We start from the raw sequence: 8,506 nt of genomic DNA, 5'->3' as shown, positions 1-8,506 counted from the left end.
TCCATAAGGCTAAAATGCACCTTCAGAGACCAATATAACATGCAGCCATATTGGAACTGATGATTCTTTTTTTTTAAAAAAAGAAATAATCCCACTTCCATTAAACATAGAAATTCTCATTACAGCATCTTCATAGGAGACCTTTATGTCAATGAAGTCATTTGTATTTAAGTCTGCAAATATATACTGCAATACAAGTGAGTCATAAAGTTTACCGATGTAGTTTATGGAAATATAGATAAAGCCATTTTCCCGAGCTATGGACATTCATCTATCGTCATGATAAATAAATGTATAAGTTAAAATGAGTGGTTTTCAGTCATGTTCTAAAAATACTCAATCCTACTTACAAAAAGATTGTTCATAGGGATCCTGAAAGTAGTAAGCTTGCAGCATCAATTAAACATATGAATCATTTATTTTAAAATCTATACACAATTTTTAGAATGACTTCATGATAAGAAATCACCTTCACTGCCTAAAACAGTGGTTCAAAAACTTCTTTTTTGTACCTAAGCTCTCCACATATTTAATATACTCCTATTTAGTTACATATTTCATTGCCTAAAAACCTTCTAAGCTGGACTCACTCATCTGTTCCTAGATTCCCACTCCATCCTAGGGAATATCAGAGTGTTGGGAGTGTTGTAGCAGTTTGAAAACTATTCTGTAGGACAGCGTTTTTCAAATGTCAGGTTGTAATTCATCAGCAGACTATATATTTAGTGTGTCATAACCAGTATTTTTAAAAAATGAAATAGAATGGAATAAAGTATGTCACATATAAAAGGGATAAATAAAAAGGTAAACTTTAATTTCACAGATACACATATCTACTGGGCCACACAATGTGAGCATTGACCTATGAACCAAGAGGTCATGGTTGGATTCTTGGTCAGGGCTCGATCCCCAGGTGGGGGGCGGGGGGCATGTAGGAGGCAGCCAATCAATGATTCTCTCTCATCATTGATGTTTCTATCTCTCTTTTCCTTCCCCTCTTTGAAATAAAAATTAAATTATATTACTGTAAATTAAAGGTTGAAAGCCACTATTTAAGAAAATAGATAAACCTGGCTGGTGTGGCCCAGTGGTTCAGCATCGGCCCATGAACCAGGAGGTTACTGGTTCAATTCCAGGTCAGGGTGCAGGCTTGGGTTGTGGGCTCAATCCCCAATAGGGGGCATGCAGGAGGCAGCCAATCTATGATATTTCTCTCTCATTGATGTTTCTATCTCTCTAATCCTCTCCCTGCCCCTCTCTCTAAAAAATCAATAAAAGCATATATTTTTAAAAAAGAAAATGAATAAACAAATTGAGGTGAATCACTTCACTGAAATATTATATAGCAGTTATATATTACTACATAAGCCAACATGGATAAACTTAAAAATATTTATGTTGGGCGAGATAAGCCAATTGTAACACGATTCTTACATTTATTGTTAAAAACATTGAAAACAATAACAATATTATGTATTATTTACATACATATGTATATGTAGTAAAGATATAATAAAATGGAAAAGAAAGATACCTCTTTCAGAATAGCCCTAACATCTGGGATGAGAGGGAGAAGGATGAAATGTGCCTGCAATGCTTGATTTCTTAATAATCAACAAAACAACAAGAAAGCCCAGTGCATGGGAGAACATACCTGCTATCACCAATAAGGATTTAAACTCCAAAATTTACAGGGAACTTGTACAACTTAACAAAAGGAAGATAAACAATCCAATCAAAAAATGGGCAAAGGACCTAAATAGACACTTTTGGAAAGAGGACATACAGAAGGCCAAGAGACATATGAAAACATTTTCAAAGTCACTAATCATCTGAGAGATGCAAATCTAAATAACAATGAGGTAGGAATATATCCAAAGAAATCAGAAACACCAATTAGAAAGAACATATACACCCCTATGTTCATAGCGGCCCAATTTACAATAGCTAAGATTTGGAAACAGCCTAAGTGCACATCAGCAGGTGAGTGGATTAAAAACTGCGGCACATCTACACAACAGAATACCATGCTGCTGTAAAAAAGAAGAAACTCTTAGCATTTGAAACAGCATGGCTGGACCTGCTAAGTGAAATGAGCCAGTTGGAAAAAGATAAATTTCACATGATCTCACTCATCTGTGGAATATAATGAACAACATAAAGTGATAAACAAAAATAGAGCCAGAAGCATCGAACAGACCATCCAACCTAAGAGGGAAGGCAAGGGAAAGGTGGGTGGGTAAGAGATCAACCAAAGGACTTGTATGCATGCATATGAGCATAACCAATGGATACAAACAGTAGGGGTGAGGGAATGTGCTGGGGGGTGGGAGCCACCTGGGAGAGGTCAATGGGGGGTGGGGGTGGGGGAAGGAGACTTATGTAATACTTTAAACAATAAAGAATTTAAACAAAAAATTTAAAAAAATTATAGAAGTCATGCATTTGTGTTTCTGATTTACTCTGATTGATCCACCTCATCTGTCCGGTCCTTATTTCTTCATATATGAAACTAGAGGCCTGGTGAATAAAATTCATGCGTGGGTGCAGTCCCTAGGCCTGGATAGAGATCAAAGTGCTAGCCTCTGGCATGGAAGGGCAGGTCCCAGCTGACCCCCGGGCTCCCCATGCATCCCCATCCGCCTGAGTTACGGTGCCCAAGTCCCCATGCAGAGATGTGGTGAGCACAGCAGGACTCCATGGGCCTGGGCACAGCATGGGCCTCTGGGCCACCCAGCGGTGCTGCACAGAAGCTGGGCAGGCAGTGTGCTCTCTCCTGGCCAGCCTGGCAGATAGGCTCCTGCTCAAACCCATGGGTACCTGACCTGCCCCTGCCGTCCCAGGAGCTGTGGCCCAGCTCACCTGAAAGAGGCCGGGCTGGTGTGGGGTGGGCTCCTCCTGGGGACCTGAGTGCAGGGGGTTCCCCAGTGCATGAGCCCTGGCATCCTGGGGGAGGGTAGCAGGAGGAGTGCGAGCAAGCTTAGCAGACACCCCACATTCTCACTGCACCTCCGTCCCTGTCACCCCCCTGCCCACGTAGCTGGCAAGTGGTCGCAGCCCCCTGCCCCAGGCACTAGGAGTTTGGTCACCGGCACCCATCCCCCGTTCCCTGTCCCAGCCCAGAGTCCGGCCCCAATCGGGCCATTAGGGCCTGCTGACCACTGGTCGCAGTCTGCAGAGCGATTGGTTGGGGTGCACCCCCTGCCCTTTTCCCTCAGTGCCTGGGAGCCGGGTGGCGGCCCCACCCCCCCGCAGCCACTGCTGGTCGGTGTCTATGGGGCGATAGGGGCCCCCCACTCGCATTCACTTAGACCTGGTGCCGCCGTCCCCCTGTGGTCCCACTCTTGTTGGGGCCCATTGGGGCCAGCAGCACCTCCACTGCCGCCTGCTGCCAGTGCAGCATCGCTGATGCCCGCCATGTTCCATGCTGCCCCCTGGTGGTCAACACACATCATAGTGAGCGGTTGAACTCCTGGTCAAATGACCGCCCAAGGGGACAATTTGCATATAGGCTTTTATTATGTAGGATAAAAGGATAATATCAGGGAGTGATCAGTGTCTATTTACTAGTGTCACCCCAATAAGTTCAATAAAAAGGGGGAGAAAGGATTTGACATTAGAAACAACCCGTCTGGGCTCCAGCCTGGAATTCTTTTTTAAAAAGAAAATTTTAAACAGGATATATAAAATATATATATATTTTAAAAAGCAGACTATTGCTTCATACCTAATTTTTCTTTTTCTTCCCTTTCTAATTTTTAAAATATTTCCCCATTTTTAAAAAAGAAATACATATTCTCTCCTACATGGATTGTATACCCATTCCTCATGCTTGCTCTTCAAAATGTTATCCTCCTAATACAATAGGTCAGATTTAGATATTTTTATACAGATAGCCAACTGTAAGTTACAGCATCTGTGTCACTGACAAGAAAAACCTTACATAGCAGCAAAAGCTAAATTAACCATCTGTCATGTAGGGGTGCAAGTTGTATAGTAATTTGCAAACTGAGATATCTCTCCCAGTATTTGTTTGTTCACCCTCATTGGGAGTCCTTAAAATAAAGAAAAAATTGATTTAAACATTTTTAATGAAAGTTACAAAAAACCCCACCTAATTATAAACAGAAACCTTTGTATATAAGAAGATATTTTCTTTCACCGTTATAAGTAGCTTTAGTTCTGCTGATTCATTAAACCATGTTTTATGATATTTGTATCACTGAACTATGTTGCTACCAAGTATTATAAATGCATACTTTGTAATTCCACTTAGGTTAACTTAGTATATACTATCTACATGGTTTTATTTAGCTCACAATAAAATATATGTTTTCATGTGTCTTAACTCCCTTATAATCTTTGAGCAATTTTAGAGAAAGACTGGGTCATTATTTTTTATAAGGTTCTTATTACTTAACACAGTGACTTACACAGATTTACTATTATCTCTGCTAAAAAAAAATTATTATACAGATGGAATCCTTCATCAATAAAGTAGTGCAAAATATTCCAACGCTGTGTAGTCGTTCATTCATTAAAAAGCCCGTTAATGCATTTCCCTTTCTCTCTCTCTCTCTCTTTTTTTATTTTCAAATATCTATGCTATTTTTTTATTTAGGTCTTCACAATTTATCTAAATCAACTAAACTATTATTGTCTTTTTCACTTATTAAACAAACATTTGGTTTCTCCTAAATATTTTTTGAAGTGTTTCTGTTTTTAGACCTCTTTTTTAGAAGGTATATTATCATAGTATTTCCATTCTCACTATATATTTCAAACAGTGGTGTCCATTTAGAGTACTATATTCATATTATGTACTTAAAAAAAAGTTAAAAAAAAGAGAGTGGTGGGAAGTGGAGGAAAGTATAAGGGGGATAAATACTGATGGAAGGAGATTCGACTTGGGGTAGTGAACACACAATCCAGTGTACAGATGATGTGTTGTGGAGTTGTGCGCCTGAATCCTGTATAATTTTGTTAACCAGTGTCACCCCAATAAGTTCAATAAAAAGGGGGAGAAAGGATTTGACATTAGAAACAACCCATCTGGGCTCCAGCCTGGAATTCTTTTTTAAAAAGAAAATTTTAAATAGGATAACAAAGGAGCCGAATGAGACAAAGGATTGTCCAGATGCTCCCATAAGTCACTAGTCCCTTCATTGTTCATTTCCAAGGACTGCAGTGGTCTAACTTATGTAATCTTTTGCCCCAAGAACTTTCATCAGGTAAACGGAATTCTTCCACCCTCCAGAAAAAAAAGTGTATAACTTCAATATGATCACAGAACTAAAACTAAGGTTAAAGTCTATGTTTCAAAAATACATGTTACTTAATTTCAAAATTTTTTTAAGTCAGGTTAGAGAACTTAGTGAACTTTTAATTTTTATTCCTTATTTTTATTTGTTTTTCTTTTATGTAATTCTAGCATTTTGCACTTCTCAATGATATTAACGAATTCAATTTTATTTTAATAAAAATAAATTTTCAATTTGGACATCAAATTGAAAGTAAAATTAAATGTATATGCTACTACTTAATAGTAATGCAGAATTCTAGCCCAATGTATCTTACCCTTATATTTATGTTTTCATTTAAAATATTGTTCAATAAAATCTACTATTGATTTCTTTAGAAATTGTCAGAATTGTTAGCTTATCTCCTTTCCAATCAGTTCATTTAGCTATATAAGGTTTCTAAATGTTTATTGACAAACTAGAGGCCCAGGGCACGGATTTGTAAACCAGTGGGGTCCCTCAGCCTGGTCTGCGCCCTCTCGCAATCCGGGACCCCTCGGGGGATGTTGGACTGTCAGTTTCAGCCCGATCCCTGCAGGCTGGGCCAAGGGACCCCACTGGTGCATGAATCCATGCACTGGGCCTCTAGTATGCATATAAGATCTTTGGTTAATCTCGCCCCACTCTCTCCCCTTCCCCCTTCCCTCTGAGATTCATCAGTCTGTTCCATGTTTCCATGCCAGTGTGTTGAGCATCTACCTCCTGGTGGTCAGTGTGCATCATAGGTATTGTTTGAACGGTCAAATGGTCAGATGGTCACTTAGGCTTTTATAGATATAGACGTATGTTACAAATTAGATGGAAGTTTCTTTTTTTGTTTTTTTTCTGCAGGGAGTGAGAATTTTATTATAATTAATTTTATTATTTAACTTTAATAAATTCTAAGAAATATTTGAGGTTTTGGTGGGTGCTATTTGAGAATCTGAAGACTTACCGTAGGAGGGTATCATCAAATGAGCATCAAAGTATAGGATTAAGTTTAAAGTGATGTAGGAAGTGTTGTAATACATTTTGACACAACCCATTCATTTAATATATTGTTTATCCTATCTATGCATTTCAGAAGATCAGAGTCATAAACTTTGACTATCCTCTTTAAAAATCTCCAATAATTGTCATAAAATTAATTGTGGTGTGAAATAATAAAATTGTAAAAAGAAATACTGTAGCTTGCAGATTATTAATTGTTACTGAGCTTTTGATTCTGTACTAAAAGTTGATATGTTGCTACCCGTCTCCATGGACAGCATAATGTGTTTTCAAAAAATTATCCATTACATCTTATAATAAAAGCCAAAAGATCTTTTCAATGGAATTAATAAATTATTGCTTAGATTTACTTTTAACAAAGCAATTTTATCAAGCTTTATCTAGCTCGGTACAAGAACAACAATGGAGGGAAAATCAGAATCTCTCTCATTACCTGCTTCTGTAATTGGGCATGCATAAAGTATGCTTGGAGCCTTTGAAAGGAGAGATTGTGCAACCTGAATACTAATTTTGTGAGTACTGTAATTTCACGTCTGCTATCCACGTTCAAGCTGGTTGTGCTTTGAGGAGCAGCTGAGTCTTTATGGAAAACGTTGTAAAACATTCTATTTAGAAGCAATTCTTTTTTTTTTTTTTTTTTTTTTACAATATGTGCACAGGGTATTTTTCTGCTTTTGTGTTTTATTTTGAGAACATTTGTATGAAAACAAGTTCATTGTTTCTTACAAGCACATCTGCTCCTGCTTCTTGTAGATGATGAGAAGTCATCATCCTCTGTGACATCATAGTCGTTTCCATGGCAACCAGTTTGGCTTACTTTTCTTGAAACTATAATAGAAAGTTACAGAATGTCAGCAGCGGCAAAGTGTTTTTCTCAAAACAGACACATAGTCACTTCCCAGTTTTCTGCACCCACTGTGTGTGGCCTGTTCATTTCAAAGCCTGAAATTTTTAGCCTAATGCATTTAAGTCCCTTAAAATTCATGAGACCATCAATTCCAATTACCCACAATTTAGAGAAAGGATAGAATTCTTGAGGACACAAATTCTGAGTGACCAACCTTATGCCCTGTCACATAGCTTGCCTGGTGTTAAGTTCAATGAGGGGAGAAATATATGAGGTCTTGGTGTTGTATGTTTTACAGTAAATGGTGATATAGATTTGAATAACAGCTGAAAGGATCTTGAAGCCCTTTACTTGAAATGATTTTATGAACAGGCACTACATTTATTCAGCCACTTCAATGCTGTCACAACTGTGATGAAATGTGGCTATGAGAGACCTCAGAACACAATCCTTTGGATGGTGAGCCAGAGCTGCTAAAGAGAACTGGAACTTGAGACAGACTTTGTGGCATGTTCTACTACATCAATATTTGTCAAAATTATGATGTTTTAGTCACAACAACCAAACAGCCCATAAAGAAATATTTATTGAATACTTGCTATGCATCACATATTGGGGGTTGTGTGTGATATAAGGTAGTACACACACAATCCCTGATCTCCCAAGTTCTTCCTTGATATTAATGCCTCATTATTGGTATCACCGTTTATTTCAGCATTAAAATATTTTATTTAAATCACTTTCCTTGTGCTTAAACTTTTATTTTTTATTATTTGTTTTAAAATACATTTTATTGATTTTCTACAGAGAGGAAGGGAGAGGGATAAAGAGTTAGAAACATCGATGGGAGAGAATTGGTCAGCTGCCTCCTGCACACCCCCCACTGGGGATGTGTCTGCAACCAAGGTACATGCCCTTGACCGGAATCGAACCTGGGACCCTTCAGTCCGCAGGCCGATGCTCTATCCACTGAGCCAAACCTGTCAGGGCTATTTTACTTTTGAAGATGTACATGTTTATCCTAGCTGGTTTGGCTCAGTGGATAGAGCATCAGCCTGCAGACTGAAGGGTCCTGGGTTTGATTCCCATCAAGGGCACATGCCCAGGTTGCGGGCTCAAACCCCAGTAGGGGGCATGCAGGAGGCAGCCAATCAATGATTCTCTTTCATCATTGATGTTTCTATCTCACTTTCCCTTTCCCTTCCTCTCTGAGATCAATAAACACACACACACACACATATGTCTGTGGTCGAGGAAGCAGGGCACTGACAGCCCTGAGAGGTCACACTTTCCATTTGGACCAAAAACTTGCTTCAAACACAGAAAGAAGGAAATGGTCTTTTAAGAAACACAAAAGACCAGGAAACTT

The sequence above is a fragment of the Myotis davidii genome, unplaced genomic scaffold, assembly GCF_000327345.1.
Source record: "Myotis davidii unplaced genomic scaffold, ASM32734v1 scaffold268, whole genome shotgun sequence".
NCBI lineage: Eukaryota > Metazoa > Chordata > Mammalia > Chiroptera > Vespertilionidae > Myotis > Myotis davidii.
The sequence above is the reverse complement of the archived record's forward strand: the minus strand, read 5'-3'. Positions refer to the sequence as shown.